This window comes from Camelus dromedarius, chromosome 11 (assembly GCF_036321535.1).
Source record: "Camelus dromedarius isolate mCamDro1 chromosome 11, mCamDro1.pat, whole genome shotgun sequence".
NCBI classification, from domain to species: Eukaryota; Metazoa; Chordata; class Mammalia; order Artiodactyla; family Camelidae; genus Camelus; species Camelus dromedarius.
In genome coordinates, this window is record NC_087446.1 from 391877 (window position 1) to 412751 (window position 20875).

The 20875-nt window shown below is 41.2% G+C and overlaps 1 protein-coding gene across 3 annotated transcripts in view; it reads right to left on the reverse strand.

The window, feature by feature from the left end:
- The window catches only part of PPP6R2 (protein phosphatase 6 regulatory subunit 2), a 68357-nt gene that overhangs the window by 43108 nt on the left and 4374 nt on the right, over positions 1–20875 (reverse strand). For 2 of the 3 annotated variants that reach the window (XM_031463550.2, XM_031463556.2), the window contains exon 2: positions 7050–7176. The gene's annotated coding sequence lies outside the window, so the exon portion shown is untranslated. Of the gene's footprint in view, positions 1–902; positions 1013–7049; positions 7177–20875 lie in introns of all 3 variants that reach the window. The other variant, XM_064491326.1, reaches the window with a different exon arrangement.

A 20875-nucleotide genomic window follows, 5' to 3' on the forward strand; every position in this document is an offset into this window, starting at 1 on the left:
GAACTTCTATTTACATTACCAGTGACACCTGGCTACTCTTCAGATCACTCACTGAGAGCGACCACACACCAGGAGCCCACACCAGTACACTTCCGTGTAAACCAAGGATCTCTGTGCAACAGCATTTCTGCACTTCCATCAGCTATCTACGCATTTTATGAAATAGTCACATTGGTGGCATCCCTGAAAGAGTTCCCCGCAATGGTACTGGTTTAGTCACAGCTAATCTCACTGTTTACACCAGTTTCAAAACCGTCACTCAGGTAATGCTGTGTACTTTTCCAACCGCTTCCCATGTCCCAGCAACTACATGCTGCCCTCCACAGACATGCCAGTACTCTTAGTGGGCCCTCACCTACAGGAAGGCTAATCCTCCTTCCCGAGACGACCCAGAGGCCCACCTCTGCCAGCATCTTTAGAACAAATTACTGGCACATGAACTAGCTCATTGACTTGAGACACCTCTGGCTATACCTGCAATATCAACACAGCCCAGGAATTCTGTCACATCCTGACTATGTTTTCCCACAGTCTACCTAGGATGCCAAGCAAAGCATCACCAACATCCTCCAGATTCTCATCCAACAGCCAAACTGAAGGAACTCCAAGTTCTGCTTCTTTATTTACTTTTTCTGGTGAGCATAACCATCAGACAGAAGGCAGCTTCCAAAGAGAAATGCTGCTCATATGATCTTGCAGTTTCATGAACAGAGCCCTTCAAAAAAAGAACACTGTGATAGAGACTGTTGCTAAGAGAAAATCATAATCTGAAATGAATCCTATTACCTATCCGGCCACAGATCAGCTGCTGTTTTGTTTTTTTTTTAAGATTTATGACCAAAGTCTTGACTCTGCTGTGTGACCCGAGCGTGACATGACCTCTTGTGCCCTGGTGTCCTCACCTGTGAACTGGGAACAGGAGCACCTCCTAGAGCTGCTGTGAGGGTTAACTGAGCCACCCTGTGCAGAGCCCGTAATCGGGGTGGGCGCACGTTCTCCTCAAAGGTCCCAACTGCAGAGGAAAGGAGGAAACAGACGAGGTCACCGTACGCAGAGGACAGGCTCAGCGGTGGCCCAAGAGGCATGACCTGCTTCAGGAGCTGACTGTGCGCTTCTCCCTCTGCCATCACACTGGCAGCTCAAACTGGATGTGACAGAAGCATCTGCACTGCAGAAAGCAACAAAAGCCAGGGGGTTTTTACTCCCCCAGAGAGCCACCTGTAAATGTTCACCAACATACCACTGGAATTCTATTTGGTCTAAAAAAAAAAAAAAAAAAAACCACGATGTGATCTGTGGAAAGCTGTAAATACTTATACAATCAGTCAGTCAACAAATGAGACCATGTCTACACTGGGCACAGTCCAGTGAGGGGAGGAACAGATGAACAGAAATCCAAAATCGGAAGTGAAAAGAAATAGCCATAAACGTAAAGATAAGTTTAAATAATTATAAAAGAATAGCTTTATATTGTCTATACTGACCCACCTGAGACTCAGGAAACACAGTTCCAGCCCTGTCAGAGCCAGAACCAACCTCCAGAACAGGGCTAGGCTCTAGCAGGGCAGCGCTCCGAAGGGCCTACCCAGATGGCAGTGAGCGTGCCTGTCCCCAGCAGACGGCGAGCTCCTCTAGGACAGGAGCAGTGCTCACAGCCCCTTGCACACCTGGGTCAAAGTTCCGGGGGGTTCACCACATCAAGCAGCAGACAAAGCTGGCGGAAGTGCTGAAAGGCCGACTCTTCCCGGGGGCAGCAAGCTGCAGCCAAGGAGCAGGGCAGGGAGCCAACAGATGGGAGCACAGGCTGGGTGCACACTCCCACCCAACTGACGCAACAGGTGTGACAGGGACTCTGCTGGTCCCCAGTCTTCATTCGCCCTCCTTCAATGGCAGCGTTTTGGGTTGGGTACTTGGCCACCCTTCTTAAGCGGAGCTTTCCCCGCTTCCCTGCAACTAGCTGTAGTCACGTGACGAAGCCCTGGGCACCTGGGTGGGCGTGGAAGTAACGCTGGGACGTCAAGGCCTTACTGCTGTGAGCCACGGGGTCTCCAGGACCCTCCTCCTCCTGGGGACAGCAAGAACTGGAACAACTCAGACTGGACCTCCTCCAAGAGGGGCTGCCACCCAGGAAGGCTGCGAGCAGACCAGGCACGGGGTTGGGAGAAGTGTGCTTCAGCCACTGAGCTCTGGGACGTCGGCCGCAGCAGCTCAGTCCGGGCCTTAATACACTTAGAGCAAGCTTCTTAACCTCCCTGAGCTTTAGTTTTCTCACCTATAAAATGACCGTATTTTCTTCAAAAGGTTATGGGACTTGAGTAATACGTCTGGCATATAAAAAATGCACTTTCTGGGCAAGTAAAGGAAGGGGGGTGACGTCACTCACACACACTGTTAAGCCCCACCAGTGTCACCTCCCCTGCTCCACCAGTCCTAACACGCACCCGCCTCTCCCGGCCGTAGAAGGACAGCTGCCGCTGTAGCACTACGACCACAGCAGAGGTGAGGAGCCCAGGGTCCTCGCGGGCCAGCCCAGTGCTCCCACCTGACTGCCCTGACTGACCGGAGAGAAGCAACCTTTCTCTACTATCACCAGATACTATTCCTTGACTTGGAGTTCTACATTTGGGAAAATGTGAGAAACTCAAACAAACAAACACTAAAACCCAAAAGTGCAGCCAAGCCTTTCCAGAAATAGCAGAATGAGATTCCAAGGGGACTCATGATGAAAGGACACGCTATTAATAAAACCAGCACCACAGGCAAAAACCAGGACTGACGGACACCCCACCAACACCAACAACACCAGCGTTTCCGGCCTTCAAAGCCATGTCTCAGTGAGGTCTGCACATGTGGAATGAACTGCAGGTCTTCAAGACTGTCTCAACTATTCAAGGACACTTTCATTTTCAAGCATTTCAAAGTCACCTGGTCAGTTCCACCCTCCCTATCCCCATCCTCCCGTGCAAGCCCTTGGGTTTTTTGATTGAGATAACGATGAATTTCTAGACCAGTTTGGAGGACACTGAAATATTTACAACACTGCATTTTCTAACCCTAAACCAGGGTGGAGCTGTCCACTCACTCAAGCCTTTCTTCAGTTTCAAAATGCACAGTGCTCGCCCTATGGACCCTGCACACCTTGTATTCAGATGTGTCCCCAGGTACTTTCTGATGTATACGCTGCTATACACATAGCTTTTTTGTTGCAATGTGTTTGTTCCTGGGATATGACAATTCATCTTTATAAGCTGATTTTGGATCCAGCAGCTTGCTAAAAGGTTATTAATTTGACTGTTACCTGTAGATTGTTCTGGACTTTTTACATACAAGAAAACTTTGTTCACATCATCAGTGAATAATAACGGTTTTGTTTCTTCCATTCCAATCTCTTATCTTTTCCCCCATTTCCTCACTTATTGGGCTGGCTAAAATCTCCATCATAGTCCTCAACAGAAGCAGTCAGAGCTAGCACCCCTGTCTCCCTCCCACTTTCTCAGAGAAAGCTTTCAGTATATTATCAAACATAAGGGCTGCTGAAAGTTTCTTTTAATAAGAATACAGGAAGTTTCCCGGCGCTCTCCCACTTCTTTGGAAGCTGCACACTGTTTCTGTTCTTACTGTGGCTCCTCAGAGCTTGTGCGCTGTGCACGTACTAAAGTCCACACTAACCCGCACTCTCCCAAGCCCTGCTACCACACAGACGCTGACCGCCTCAGCTCCTCACCCTCCGTCTCTCAGCGTGTGTGCTGCTTTCATGCCTCACGTGATTCTGGCCTGACTTCCCTTCAAAAGACGCTGTATCTACTACAAACAATGAATGTTAGATTTGCTTTTCATTCTCTCTCGAATTTTAGTTCTTCCACTTAGGATCACTACTTTCTGCACATTTAGAAATGTCTTTAGTAAAGGACTGCTAGTGATAAACTCTCAGTTTCTGTTTTCCTAAAAGTGTATTCATCTCCACCTCATTCTTGAAAGATATTTTTGTCAGACACAGAGTTAGAAATTAGCAACTGCTCACTCCTAGGACAATAAAGATACTATTCTTTCACTGGCCCCTGACTTCCACGGCCACAGCTGAGAAGCAAGCTCAGTGTGACCACTGTTCATTAACCTCATTCCTCTGGTTCATTTCAGGGTCCCTCTTTGTCTCTGCAGCTCTGCAGCTTTACTCTCTTCAACCAGCTGGAAATTTGCTTTTAATTTATCCTGCTTATGATTCATCTGTCTTTTTCAACGTATTTTTTCCACCAATTCTTGAAAATCTCTAGCCTTTATCTTTTCGAATGATAGATCTGCCCCCATTCTCTTTTTTTTATAAAATGCCCATTTAACATATATTAGACATTCTCGTGCTATCCTCCATGCTGCCTAACCTCTACTCTACATTGTCTTTTTTAATGGAGGCACTAGGGATTGAACCCAGGACCTCCTGCATGCTAAGCACGTGCTCTACCACTGAACTAGACCCTCTGCCCTATATTTTCCATCATTTTCTCTGTGCTTCATTCTGGGTGCCTTCTCCTGTCCTACTTTCTGGTTCACTGATTATCTCTTTACTATATAATTCAGTATTAAACCCATATGAGTATACATAAAATAAACAAGCTCATACTATATAGCACAGGAAACTATATTCAGTATCTTGTAGTAACTTATGGTGAAAAAGAATATAAAAACCAATATATGTATGTTCATGTATGACTGACACATTGTGCTATGCACCAGAAACTGGCACAACATTGTAAACTGATTATACTTCAATAAATATATATATATATATATATGTTTAAAAAAACCACGTGAGAAATTCTTTATACTGGTTCTATATAAAGAAGTTATATCTGGTTCTTTTCAAGTATTACGCATCGCCTTTTACTGCTTCCTGCGGATATTTTCATTTCCTTAAGTGTCTCTTTAAAGACAGAGAGCGCACTTAGTTACCACTCTGTCCCTGGCAGCCCCCAGTCTGACGCCTTCGAGGCCTGTGCTGCGGCTTCCCGTGCCTGGTGCCTTATTTCCCTGTGTGCCGGGCCAGTTTTGCCTGTGTACTAATCCCTGCCCTTAAAAAATACCCATAGGAATTTTCTGCATTCTAGGATGACTGTAACTTCCTCCAGAAAGGTTTTACGTTTGGTCCCACAGGATGCCTGAAGGTGTTACCAAACCAGAAAACCTTCAATTCATGCTCAATTTCTCTGAACTACCAGGCAGCGTGAACCTGGGGTACAACTCCTCACAAAGGCTAATCTAATCTGCAGACACAGGTTTCCCCATTTTTCCTGCTACATTTAGTAAAAAGACAACCAGGTGGGGGCAGGATGGTTCTAGTTCACCCTGACTCTGCGGACACAGACCTTCAGAGCCCCACCTAATACGGGGAGGGTCCCCTTTATCCTCTACCCGAGAGGACTGTGTATCTTCACTTCACCTCAGAGGCCGACAAGGCCTCTGACGTCCACGCTCCACTTTGTCCAGACGAGCAACACCCTAGGGCAAAGGAAGATTCCATCCTATGGTGCTTAAATTACCTTTCTGGTTCTTTCTGTTACTCTGTGGCCTAAAACTTCCTTGCTGTATTGTCAGTCCTCTGATTTTCTCTTTAACACGACGTTAGCTGTTTTCTGTAGAGTGGGGAAGGGGAGGATAGAAGGTAGTCCAAATAACCTAGCCTAACATTTATCAAAAACATAAAAACATTGCTGTTTTTTTGCAAAATATACCTGATACACAATTCTATACTAAAATTTATATTCTCTCATCACTCTGAGGAATTACTCCACACTCTACTGGGCTCTATTCATGCTAACGAGACATCTTCTCTCTGCCTCACATGTTCCTTGTAGGGACTCTGTCTTTTACCTCTGGCTCACAGGCTTCTTGGCTTTGGTGCTATAAAATCTCAGTGTGCGGGCATGGGTTTCCTTTTACACTTTTATACAGGTTAGGACACAGTGTGCTTCCTAGAGCTCCCTGAGTCTATGGATTTATCTCCTTCGTTCATTTCTGAAAAGTCAAAGCAATCAGTACTCTGAACAATGCCTGTTCCTGTTCTCTTCAAGTCTCCATACTGGGGCCCCACCACACACTCAGAACGCTTTTATCTACCCTCTGTTTCTCAGTCTCACTTTCCATCTCCCACCTCTCAATGCTGCAAACTAGATAACTTCTTCAGGGATATATTCCAGTTCCCTAACTCTGTCTTCAGCTACGTCTAATCTGTTTAATCCACTTACAGCGAGTTTTTAATTTCAACTTTCTTTTTTATTTCCGAAATTTCTAGTTGGTTCATTTTCATACTTTGATTTTCATTATGAATTTTTATTCTATTTTGTATTTCTTCAAACATTTCACACATTATTATATATATTGCATCTGATTATTCAATACCTGCAGCCCTTAGGGCATCTAACTATGCCAACTCTCCTCACAATGGTCTGTGTGTGTCCTGAATGTACATTCAAGTTTGCTTAAATTTAATCTATAGAAATCCCAAGGGCCTACACTGAATATTCTTTGCTCTGAAAACAATTTATATTTTCTTCAGCAAGGAACAAAAGAATTCTACCACAATACTATCTCTTTTCTTTTTCTCTTTTGGCCTTTGAAGAGTTGGCTTAATTCTTAATGCACATACGTGCTCAGAATAATTTATATACATGTCATTGAACCACATCTAACTGGACTGCAACAGGAGAGCCTTGGAGGAGCATCCACTCTGTGGGGCACAAGTCCCTTCTTCCCTCTCCACCTATATGTGGACTGCGCTGGGGATGGCAACCTCGACAGAACACGCGCACAGACCTCCCTGCATGTGCCTGGCCGCCCCTTTTACTGGGCTTCCCTTGGCTTGGAGAGACCAAGTAACCTTCCCACACACAGCATCTCAAAATCAGACACAGGAGCATCAAAACCCGCAAAAGTCAGGAAACCATACGCACATCTTCAAAACTACAATTTTTGCTGTCATCCATCTTTGAACATTCACTTATACAGAATACGTGTATAAATACACAATAAAGCAGAATCAAAAAAGAAAATTATCTTACCTTCTGTGGAAACTCCTTGTTTAAATTCTGTATTCAGGCAAAATACAACATTTGGGATTTTTTCTTGGAATATATGCCACTTGAAGAAAAATTTTTTCATTCAGTGGACAATTTATAATCTCTTCACCTGAAAAATAACAGGAAAAAAACTTACTTTAAGTTCTACTTTTGTAACGTTAACTTACCAAAATGACAGGGAAAAGGAAAACAAAAATCATGATCTTTATTAGCACCCGAATTATCAGAACATTCCATGACTGAGGACCTAAAACTCCCTCGTCCCTGCCTGTTCCAAGGAGATCAGTACTGACAATACGCACCTGCTCTGTGTCTGGTCGGCCGGGCCAGCGGCTGCAATTCAAGGACACGAGAAGAGTCTCTGTGCAGCCGTTCCACGACCACACACCATCACCATCAACACACACACATCCTGGTCACAAGATGACCAGAAGGCTCACTGGTGACCCCTCACGGCTCCCAGAGTGCTCCAGGTGTAGTCTCTGAGAACCACTTCCAAATGAAGTGATCAGCACTCCCTGGAGAAATGACTGACACCAAGGCCTGCAGCAAGAACATGGGCCAGCACAGCCCAGGGCTGTTCATTTCGTATCTGCATGAAAGTCATGATTTTATTTTTTGAAATTTATACTTAGCAATAAGGAGGGGTAGCAGTTCAAGAATATAAGAGGCTAAGAGACATAATCATCAAATGTAATATTTAGATCTTGTTTGGGTCCAATTAAAACAAATCAACTGGAAGAGGATATTTCTGAAGCTACTGGGGAAATCTGAATATGGGCTGGTATTAGATGACATTAAGGAATTACTGTCATTCTCTTAGTTGTGACAATGACATGCTGGCTATGTTTTTAAAAATAAAGACTTCCCTTATCTGTTAGAGGAAAAAAGTGAAGTATGTATGGGTGAAATAACATTATTTCTGGGATTTACTTTTAAAACACTCCACCAAAAAACAAGAACCAAACAAATTTTAAAAGTGTGAGAGAAAACCGGATAGATTGAAAAAAAAAAAACAAAGCACCTGGCAAAGTACTGATCACTGTTGAAGCTGGGAGATGAGTACATGGGTATTCATTATGTTTTTTTGCACATTTGTCTATTTTTTAATTTTACAGAAAAATCTAACAGAAAGAGGCCTCCAAGTTGTGCTAGTAAACCAGGAATAAGTAAGTGTTATAACCTAAAATGGGAAAATCTTTTTACATCTGTGAAACAGAACAAAGGGAACTTCATATAAAATGGAGCCGGTGCATGACTGGGACATTGTGCTGTACAGCAGAAACTGACACATTGTAACTGACTGTATGTCAATTTAAAAATAAATATATACATAAATAAAAATTTAACAAAATAAAATGGAATTGGGAGGCAAGAAGGGGAGCCCTCACCCTACCTCTCAGCCTCAATCCCAGACCTCCATGGAGGGAGGTTTCCTGTTGCCCAGAACCTCAGTCAGTGAGAAAGCATTACCACTCTGAACTCTCACTTTCCTCCAACGGACTTTTGTTCAAAACAGCCCCTCTCAACTTCTTCCTTTTTCTCTATAATGTTCCTCTGCTTTGTTTATGGGAATTGTCTATGGCTTTTGCTATAACTTGGTTGTCCCAAATTGCAATTCTCTGCTACACTCAAATAAACCCATTTTTCTGGTAAAATAACAGGCTGTTACATTTTTAAAGTTGGCACATCTAACATTCCATAATTACTAAGCTAAATAATTCAAAATTGGTTTTTTAGCATTTCACACAGTTTCAAAGTAAGAAAGTACCTCTATAAGGACCCTTAGGCCTGTTTATTCTGACTGTGAACCAGAGCTTTTGTAACATACACCTTTTTGACAAGCGCCACACAGCCGGGGCGTCAGGAGGGACGTGCCGCCGGGGACTGAATGACACCTCCTCCTCAGATGCACATACCCCGAGCACCACCCACACTCGCACTCCTGGCAGCGTCACCATCCCCACACCCTCCCACCGCAGATACCGGCCTTTGGTCACCTGGTCCTCCAGCCTAGGCTCTGCTGGGTCTTCCTTCTCAGCAGGCCCTGAGGATCTCACCCTGTAGCCTGGGTTTTCCTGTGAAACCTTTCTCCCAAGCCCTGTTCCCAACTCCTTCCCTAAACAAATGGACTCCCGTGATGTCCACCCAGGAAAGGCCCGCCTCTGCTGTCCCCCAAGGCATCCCAAGCAAGAAGGGGTCAGCACTCTTGGGGAGCCCATGGATATCTTCCATGCTACCAAGTAACTTCATTCAAGTACCTGATTTTGATACTTTTGCTTCTAGCCAAGATGAAGTAACAGGGACCAGATTTACAAACACATGAAATGGTTCTGAAGACACCGGCTATCAGGCAATGAAGAACAGTGATCCCTGACAGAAGGAAAACAAGAGGGGCCCTTTAACTTTCTGCCTGACAAGTAGTCCTGGGTCACAGCAGAGGGACGTGGTGGGCTCCAGCTGTCTCCTAAAGTGAAGAAACAGCCTTGGGAGGCCAGGGAGGCCAAGGCGCTCAAGTTCACACGTCAGGCACTGGAGGGGACTGAGTTGCACAGACAGCAATGAAGATCTGCTGTCTCCAGCCAGGTACACATCAGTGCATGTGTGTGAGAAAGGAACCCAAACCAGGGATTAGTGGGAAGGATCCCCCAAGGTCACACGGGGCCAGAGAGTTACTCCCCCTGCCAGTCACAGTGAAAACTTTCTAATCCTCAGGGCATTGGACAAAGTACTCAGAAGGTGGGGCAAAATGAGCCCTGAACTCAACATTACTCTGGTCCCTCCTAACAAAACCTAAAAACCAGACCCACAGAATCAAACTGTTTCCAAGTTACTTAGCCACATCCCAGAACACAGGTCAAGAACGTTTACAGAAATACAAAAATACTCAGTAACTAACAAGACAAAATTCACAGCATCTTGGCATCTAATCAAAAGTGGCAGGCACACAAGGAAGCCCAGAAGCGACTCCGGCAGTGGAGCAGAGGCAGGGACACACGAACACCTGTCGCACCTCCACACGCTCACAGCCTAGAGGGCAGAGTAGATGTGTTACACAGAGGCCTGAAAGACACACAAAGACCCCAAAGAGTCGTCAATACACCCTTAATCCAAAGAAAGGCAGCAAAAGAGGAAAGGGAGCAGAGAGCACACTGTGAGCCTCAACAGCAGGACACGTTAAACGGGGCCGCCACACATCACCACTGAGGCCCTCCTTCCTCAGCCCCACCCAACTCCCCAACCACGCCCCATTTACATCTCCCACATACGCTGCGTGTCCCTCACAGCTGACGCCTCGGCGCTGGGCCTTCCGTGGTCGCAACGCCCGCTGTCCCACCTTCCCTGCGTGTCTGGAATTCAGCGACAACCACTTTCACCAGGCTTTGCTGAGGCCTCCTCGGTGCTCTCACAAGAGTCTGTTTATGCCTCTTCTAGAGAGTCACTACGTTACAATAACCTAGTTTTAAGTATTTTTATTTATTTTAAATTATGAAAAAAGTTTTAAATAAAAAAGCTCCAGAGAGAAATATAACAAATTCCATGTACTGAGATTTAATAAATGTTAACATTTGCTCACATATGCCACCTACTTAAAAAAAAAATTCTAATACATTGGGAAATCCACAAACCATTCAACCCTCTTCCTCCAGAGATAATCATTAATTTGCAGTGCCCATAATTTCATTGTTTTACTACTTATGTAACCATAAGTAATAACATTGCTTTAAGAATATACTTAAATACTTTCATAACACATATGGGTGCTCTCCAACTGTCTTAAGCTCAATTTTGTATTTTCAGAACTTACCTATATTGATACACCTAGCTTTAATTCTTTCATTTTAAATACACTATTCCTTCACATAAGATGGCACTTTTTACCCATTTCCCTACTGAGGTACTTTTAGGTCGTTTATGATTTATTACCATCATCAAGGTTGCCCTGAACATTCTGAATACGCATCCTTCTGCTTTGCCTGACAGTGAAATTGCTGGGTCACAGGACAGATGCTTTCAAGTTTAGATGTTACTAAATTGCTCTCCAAAGTGCTTTATGAAATCAATACATCCTCCCACCGTATTCCTGTTCCCCCAGACTGCCTACCCATGGTGGTATGGTCAGGCTCCTTCATTTTTGCTATTCTGGTGTGTGTGAAGTGGAATCCTCATCTTAATTTGCATTTCCATCACTCAAGGTCACAAAGCTAACAACGTGGCTAGAAGCACACGCTGGCTGGAAGAGGGATTTAGAGCCTAACATGTAGACCCTAAGTAGCTCAGACTTCTGTTGCAAGTCTTGTTTATGAACAAGATTCATACAACTTCTAATGTGCTCTAACTTATAATACAGATGCTCTCGCTTCACAATAACAGTTACTTAGTACTAAAGACCACTGCGTACACTTACAACCAACTTCCTCTTCTTTTCCTGAAGTAGTTTCCTGGTGTGATTATGACTCCAACTTGGTGTAGTTAGGTCCATTCGTTTGTGTTTCTGTTCAATTGGAGGGAATTGCTTTTTTGTTATTGTTTCTTATTTAATTTTGTTTTCTACCTATGTTAAATATTTACCAAAGTCAAAACTACACAACAGGTGTCGCAGCCCCACACACCTGCTCAGCGGGGAGCAGTGGGACTGAGAGCTGAACCTAGACACTAGATGTCCTGCAGGCCTAGGACGCATTGGAGTCCCAATCCAGGCGGAATGGAAAACCTCATGGAGCACTCTCAGGCACCCCGCTGCATAAGGCCAGTAAAGCCACACCTGCAGAGTAGAAATTACAACCTGGAGCAAAGGCCACACCCAAAGACTAAGTTCAAAACCAAAACACACCTATTCAAAGAATAAAACCAAGCCAGACAGGACCAAAAAGATCTTCCAGTAATTTAACTATGTACCAGAAGAAAACTCAAGCCATAATCAAGGTATCAACATATAATTAAAAAAATAAATAAGACATAAAGCAGGAGGAAAATGTGAATGTAATTTTTTAAAATTAAAAAGCAACTATTAGATCCCAAGATGTCTCAGATGGTGGAATTCATCATCATCATCATCATCATCATCATCATAACAATAACAATAATGATAACAAAAAACAAGTTCAAGGACTTAAAGGAAAAGATAGTGATAATGAGTGAAAAGATAAAATCTCAGCACAGTAATGAAACCACAGAAAAACATATGACTATTATAGAACTAAAAAATACAATGTCTGAAATAAAAATATATACTGGATAAACTTAATAAAAAACTGGAGACTGAAAGTGTCAGTGAACCTAAAAAAGATCAAGAGAAACCACGTAATCTGAGAAGAAAGAAAAAAGGCTTTTTTAAAAATGAATAAAGCCTCAGTGACCTATGTAGTATTAAATGGTCTACCATACATGTTACTGAAATCCCAAAGAAATATGAGGAAATAGAATATAAAAATACACGAAATTACAGCCAAAAATAGTCCAAACTTTGTAAAAGAACCTCAGAAGAGTGCACCAGACAGAAGCCTCACCCACCCTGTCCCTTCATCCTGCTCCTCAATCTTAACATAGCTACCTTTTAAGTTACTTGGTGACCACAGTTGGTAACAATGCACCGTATCATCGAAATTTGCTGAAACAGTAGAATTTAAACGTTCTCATTGTGTGTGTGTGTGTGTACATATATGTATACATGGATGTATACACACACACACACAGGTGTGTATGGCTGGATGTGACAACTAGACGGGAAGAATCCTCTCACAGTGTATACATATGTCAAATCATGATATACTTCAAATATCTTAACATTTTACTTGTCAGTTATATCTCAACAAAGCTGGAAAAGAAAGAAAAAACAAGAAACTGAGCCAAAAACAGCTGTTGTGAGGCGAAAGAGCTGAGCAAAGATTTCAGCAGCTGTCCGGCACTGTGAAGACAGAATCTGTCTTCTAAATTCTACTAAATTAGAAGGATTTTCCATTAAAACTCAAGAAGGGCCATGCCTTACAAGTCAAAACCATGTACCAGAATTAAAGGCTATGCCTTAAAATTTAGTGTGAAACCAAAACAGATCCACTCTAGAAACCTTCTACAGGATCAAGATGATCTTCTGGTAATGTAACAGTCTACACTAACAAAACTCAACACTCTTTATGGAAAGATAACCTAAAACAGTTTCTAGAATATATCATCCAAAATGTCTATTATGCAATAAAAAAATTACTAGGTGGGGAGGGAATAGCGCAGTGGAACAGTGTGTGCTTAGAAAGTACAAGGTCCTGGGTTCAATCCTCAGCACCGCAATTAAAAACATAGATACATACACACACACACACACACCTAATCATCTCCCCCACCCAAAACAAACAAACAAACAAACAAAAATTACTAGAACTGCAAAGCAGAAAAATGTGACCCATAATTAAGAGAAAAAACAATCTACAGGACCCACAAACAAGTATATACTGGAACTGGCAGATGAGAACTTCAAAACATCAATTACAAATATGTTAAAGGATTTGGGGGAAAGAGGACAGAAGAAATGAACAGGTAGAGAGTATTAGCAGAGAAATGCAAACTTGAAAGAAGAACCAAAAGGAAATTCTAGAACTGAAAAGTGCAGTGTCTGAAATTAAAACATCACTGGATAGAATTAATAACAGAATGAGAACAAAGAAGAAAACAATGAATTTGAAAATAGATAATGAGAAAATATACAAATGTAAACAAAGAGAGAAAAAAAATTTTAATACCAGCACATTCAAAACCTGTGGGACAACATCAATCGAAAATAGGTATCACTGGAATCCCAAGGAGAGAGGAAAAAGATTATGAGGCAAAGAAATATTTAAGAGGCAACAGTCAAAAGTTTCCAAAACTGATTAAATATATCAACCCACAGATCCAAGGAACTAAATAAATCCCAAGAAGGATAAATATAAAAACAGCACACCTAGAAAATTATGGTCAAATTGAAAAAAAAATTAATAAAGAATTTAATAAGAATAAATAAATATCTTAAACACAGCAGGAAAAAAAAGATCCCAGGTGAACAAAAGTAAGAATGAAAGACTCCTCATCAGAAGCAACAGAAGCTAAAAGACAATGGAATAACTTTTCCAAAGTACTACAAGAAAAAAGCTGTCAACCTAGAATTCTATATCTAGCAAAAATAGCCTTCAAAACTAAAGGGTAAATTTTTTTTCAGGCAAACAAAAGTTGAGGGAACCTGTCCCCAGCACATCCACAATATGATAAATACTGAAGGAAGTGCTTCAGGCTGAAGGAAAATGATCCCATATAGCAACCCACCCTACAAAAAGGGTTCATGAAGACCTTCCCAATTCATTCTATGGGGCTGGTATTACACTGATACCAAAATCAGTGATATCATACAAAATAAAAAAAAAGTCATATGCAAATATCTCTTATGAACACATATACATAAGTCTTTAACAAAACACTGCAAACCAAATCCAGCCATGTTTCAAAAGGATTATACACCCCATACCAAGGGGATTTATCCTAAAAATGCAAATTTGCCATAACACCTGAAAATCAATTAACACGACACATTATATTGATAGAATAAAGGACAGAAACCAAATCAACATCCCAACAGATGAGGAAAAGGCCTCTGACAAAATCTAACACCCTTTCACAGTACAAACATTCCATAAAATAAGACTAAAAGGCAACCTTCTCAACCATGAAAGCCAATTATCACCACTTCCATTCAACACTATATTAGAGTTTCTAGCTAGTACAATAAAGAAAAAGAAATAAAAGGCATAACAATTGAAAAGAAAAAGTAAAACTGTCTCTATTGCCAATGATATGATTATGTAGATAGAAAACCCAAAGGAATATACAAACCCATTGTGAAGAGAAGTGAATTGAACAAAGTTACAGGGTAATGTTCAGTATACATAAACCAACTGTGTTTTTTGTACATTAACAAATCATTGAAAAACAATGTAAAAATATTCTAAATGATGTCAAAAATATTAAACACCTACAAACATACTGAATGAAAAAAGCGTACCTTCACATCAAAAACTGTAACATTGCTAAGAAAAATTAAAGAAAATTTAAATAAATGGAGAGATATACCATGTGCACAGATCAGAAAACCTTAAGTTAATACCTCAATTCTAAAGTTGATCTATATATTGAATGCAATCCCAGCCAAACTCCTAACAAAAATTTCCATACAAGTTTAAGAGCTTATTACAAAACTGGCAAGATGACTTTGTACAAGAATAAAGGTGGAGGTCTTACACTACCTGATTTCCAGAATGACCGTAAAATTACAGCAATTAAGACAGCATGGTGCGGGCATAGAAAAACAGACCAATGGAGCATAAGAGAAAGCCCAGAAATAAGCCTGCATATACATATACAATTAATTTATAACAAAGCCTCCAACACAATTTAATGGATAGAGCCTTCTCAACAAATGACGCCAGAATGATTGTATAACGCATACGTGGGGGGAAATGTACCCTGTTTCCACTTCACACAAAAAAATAATGCAAGATGGATCATTCATAAGGAGATCAGTATTTGCTTGGAGGTGGAGGGGCAAAAAAGGGTGGGAGGGAGGGACCCCCAAAGGGGGATGAGGAAGTCTGGGGGATGATGGTTACGTTCGCTAACTTGACTATGGTGATGATTTCACAGGTGTCTACATATGTCAAAACTCATCAAATTTTACACTTAAACATCTGTACTTTATTGTACATCATTTGTATCTCAATTAAGCTGTTAAAAAGAAGAGGAATGATAAACCTGAATACAAAGCTACCCCTATACTACACAAAAACTACTAGAGCTGATCGAACAATTCAGCAAGGTAGCAGGTTACAAGATTAACGTTCAAAAATCAGTTGCATTTCTTTACACTAACAATGAATCAACAGAAAAAGAAAGTAAAGAAACAATCCCCTTTAAAATAGCACCCAAAGTAATAAAATACCTACGAATAAATCTAACCAAGGAGGTGAAAGAATTACACACAGAAAACTATAAACCATTGATGAAGGAAATTAAAGAAGACTTTAAAAAATGGAAAGATATCCCATGCTCTTGGATTGGAAGAATCAATACTGTTAAAATGGTCACACTGCCCAAGGCAATCTACAGATTTAATGCAATCCCTATCAAATTACCCAGGACATATATCACAGAACTAGAACAAATCATAATAAAATTTATATGGAACTATCAAAGACCTAGAATTGCCAAAGCATTACTGAAGAGAAAGAAAGAGGCTGGAGGAATAACTCTCCTAAACTTCAGACAATAATATGGAGCTACAGTCATCAAGACAGCATGGTATTGGTACAAAAACAGACATATAGGCCAATGGAACAGAATAGAGAGCCCAGAAATGAAGCCACAAACTTTTGGTCAACTAATCTTCCACAAAGGAGGCAAGAATATACAATGGAATAAAGACAGTCTCTTCAGCAACTGGTGTTGGGAAAACTGGACAGCAGCATTTAAAACAATGAAGCTAGAACACTCCCTTACACCATATACAAAAATCAACTCAAAATGGATCAAAGACTTAAACAAAAGACATAAACATTTTCCTAGAGGAAAATATAGGCAAAACATTATCTGACATACATCTCAAAAATTTTCTCCTAGAAGAAATAAAAGCAAGAATAAACAAATGGGACCTCATGAAACTTACGAGCTTCTGCACAGCAAAGGAAACCATAAGTAAAACAAAAAGACAACCTACGGAATGGGAAAAAAATTTTGCAAATGAAACCAACAAAGGCTTGATCTCCAGAATATATAAGCAGCTCATAAGACTCAATAAGAAAAAAATGAACAACCCAATCCAAAAACAGGCAGAAGACCTAAAAAAGCAATTCTCCAAGGAAGACATACAAATGATCAATAGGCGCATGAAAAAATGCTCAATATTACTAATTATCAGAGAAATGCAAATCAAAACTACGATGAGGTATCACCTCACACCAGTCAGAATGGCCATCATTCAAAAATCCACAAATGACAAATGCTGGAGAGGCTGTGGAGAAAAGGGAACCCTCCTTCACTGCTGGTGGGAATGCAGTTTGGTGCAGCCACTGTGGAAAACAGGATGGAGATTCCTCAAAAGACTAGGAACAGACTTACCATATGACCCAGGAATCCCACTCCTGGGCATATACCCAGAAGGAACCCTACTTCAGGATGACACCTGCACCTCAATGTTCATAGCAGCATTATTTACAATAGCCAAGAAGACATGGAGACAGCCTAAATGTCCATCAACAGATGACTGGATAAAGAAGATGTGGTATATTTATACAATGGAATACTACTCAGCCATAAAAACCGACAACATAATGCCATTTGCAGCAACATGGATGCTCCTGGAGAATGTCATTCTAAGTGAAGTAAGCCAGAAAGAGAAAGAAAAATACTATATGAGATCGCTCATATGTGGAATCTAAAAAACAAACAAACAAACAAAGCATAAATACGAAACAGAAAAAGACTCACAGACATAGAATACAAACTTGTGGTTGCCAAGGGGGTGGGGGGTGGGAAGAGATAGACTGGGATTTCAAAATAGTAGAATAGACAAATAAGATTATACTGTATAGCACAGGGAAATATATATAAGATCTTATGGTAGCTCACAGAGGAAAAAAATGTGACAATAAATATATATATGTTCATGTATAACTGAAAAATTGCGCTGTACACTGGAATTTGACACAATATTGTAAAATGATTATAAATCAATAAAAAATGTTTAATAAATAAATAAATAATAAAAATAAAAAAATAAAAGTGGAAGAAATCTGAGAGGAATCTTCCCTGGAGTGCAGAACAAAGGGGCAATAAATTTAGATTGTGTTAAGTTAAAAAAAAAAAAAAAGCCACCACTATAAAGCCTCTACAAAAACAAAAAATGGGACAGTGTCTTCACAATCCCAATACAGGTACAATTTTCTTACAACACATAATAAACATAAAAAGAAAATAATGACAAATTTTGACTTCAAATTAAAATTTTCCGTTCATCAAAAGACACCATTAAAAATAATAGGCAGGGGGAGGGTGTAGCTCAAGTGGTAGGGGGCATGCTTAACATGCACGAAGTCCCCGGTTCAATCCCCAGCACCTCCTCTAAAAAAATAGTAAATAAACCTAACTACCCCTCCCCTCAATTTTTTTTAAATAGGCAAACCATAAAATAGGAAAAAATATTCACCCCTCACTTCCTCTCCTCCTCCCACTCCCTCACTATACATGTATGTACACACACACATCATAAAGGACTCATAACCAGAATTTTTTATTTCTAAAACTGAATAATAAAGACAATCCAACAAAAAATGGGCAAAAGAACTGACACTTCACAAGAGATATAAAATGGTCAATAAGCACATGAAAAACTGCTCACTGTTGTTATTCATCAGAGAAATGCAAATTAAAACCGTAACAAAATACCACTACCACATAATTTACAATTAAAAAGACTGACAACATTAAGTGTTTTGATATGAATGTGGAGAAACTAAAATGCTTATACATTACTAGCGGAGTAAAAAATGGTATCAGTTTGGAAAATTGTTTGGCAGTTTCTAAAAAAGTTAAACATATATCTATACTATGACCCAGCAATTCCACTCCTAGACATTTACCCAAAAGAAATAATATGTCCCCAAAAGACATGTACAATAATTTTCAATGACTTTAGTCACATCAGCCAAAAAGTGAAAGCAACTCAAATGTCCATCACTAAGAAAAGAGATAAATTATATTTTCACACACATGTATACTACTTGAAAGGCACAAACTATAGATATAGCCATCAAAATCAATAAACCTCAAAAACATTACACAAAGAAAACAGACACAAAAGAGCACATATTAGTTATGATTCCATTTACGTGAAGTTCAGGACCTGCGAAACTAATCTGTAATGACAGAAATTAGAACAACTGTTGCCTTGGGATTTTGAAGGATGACTGTAATAACTGAAAAGAGACACAAAGAAACTTTTAGGGATGATACAAATGTTCTATATCGTCACAGGACTGATAAACACACAGGTGTATACATTTGTGAAAAATTCACCAAACATACACTTAAGTATATATCTACATTTCACTGGGTGTAAAATATTCTTGAATAATTCTTAAATGGTGGAATATTTGTAAAGACACAGAAGATTGTACATTCTGTGTTAAAAAGAAGAGGGCTGCTTTCTGTTATGGACAAGACATGATTTCCAAGAGAAAGACGGCCGAAGGACAGAAGGAAAATGATACACTCTCTTTAGTGTCCTCTGAATTCTATGCTAAGTGCAAACTACCACGTGCAGGGTCACCCCCTGGAGTCTGACCCTCTAAGCTGAGTCTTGGCTCTTCCACTTATTAAGTGCTACCTTGGGTACATTACTTAATTTGTTTATGCCTTGGTGCTCTCATATGAATATGAACAGGAATATTAAGAGTAACTACCTCGTTGTGGGGGTGGGGGGTAATAGCTCAGTGGTAGAGCACATGCTTAGCAAGAATGAGGTTCTGGGTTCAATCCCCAGTACCTCCAACAACAAGCAAATAAGTAAATAAACCTAATTACCTCCCCCACAAAAAAAAGTTTTAAAAATAAAGTAAAAAATAAATTAAAAAAGAAGAAAATAAATACAAGATGGCGTAGGTGTAGGACCACGAGCTCGCCTCTCCTTGCGACTACAATGAAACCACAACTGACTTCTATATCACCATCAAAAAAAAAAGCTGGAACCTAGCAAAAAAGATCTTCTGCAACTGGAAGCATAAAGAGGGAACCACAGCAGGACGGTAGGAGGGATATGCTTGAGATAAAATTGGGCCTCATACCCCTTGGGTGGGCGACCCACAAGCTGAAGAATAGTTAAGTCGCAGAGACCCTCCCACAGGAGAGTTCTGAGCCCCACGTCAGGCTCCCCAGTCCGAGGTTCTGGCACTGCAAGAAGGAAACCCGACAACGTCTGGTTTTGAAGGCCAGCAGGGCTTGGTGCCAGGAGTCCCACAGGACTGGGGGAAAAAGAGACTTCACCCTCTAGGGAAGCATACACCGAAAGTCACGTGCACCAGGTCCAAGGGCAGAGGCAGTGATTTCATAGGAACCTGGGCCAGGTCTGCTTGCTAGTTTTGGAGGGTCTCCTGGGGACGTGATGGATGGCTGCGGCTCACCCAGGGGACATAAAAGCTGGTGGCAGACATTCCAGGAGTGTTCATGTACATGAACTTTCCTGGAGGCTGCCATCTTGATTGGATCATTAGCACCAAGACCTAGCCCCACCCAATAGCCTGTAGGGAAGCCCCAGGCCAAATAACACACAGGGTGGGAGCACAGCCCCACCCATCAGCAGACTTCCTGAGCCACAGAGGCCTCTAGACACGGCCCTTCTCACCAGAGGTCCAGGACCAAGCTCCATCCAGCAGTGTGCAGGCCCCGGCTCCTCCTGCCAGGAAACCTGCATAAGCCTTTAGTCCAGCCTCACCCACCAGGGGCAGATGCCAGAAACAAGAAAACAGCAATCCCAAAGCCTGTGGAAAGAATCCACAAACACAGGCCAGACTCTACCCTGGGACGAACAGGACCCTGGCCCTCGGGTGACAAGAGAGGAGTGTACTGCTGGGACGCATAGGACCTCTCCCACAGAGGGCCACCTCTCCAAGAACAAGAAACATAACTAACTTACCTAAAACTAAAAATAGAAAGATAGATGATGAGGCAGCAAAGGAGTATCTCCCAGGCCAAGGAACAAGATAAAATCCCAGAAGAAATAAGTGATGAGGAGATAG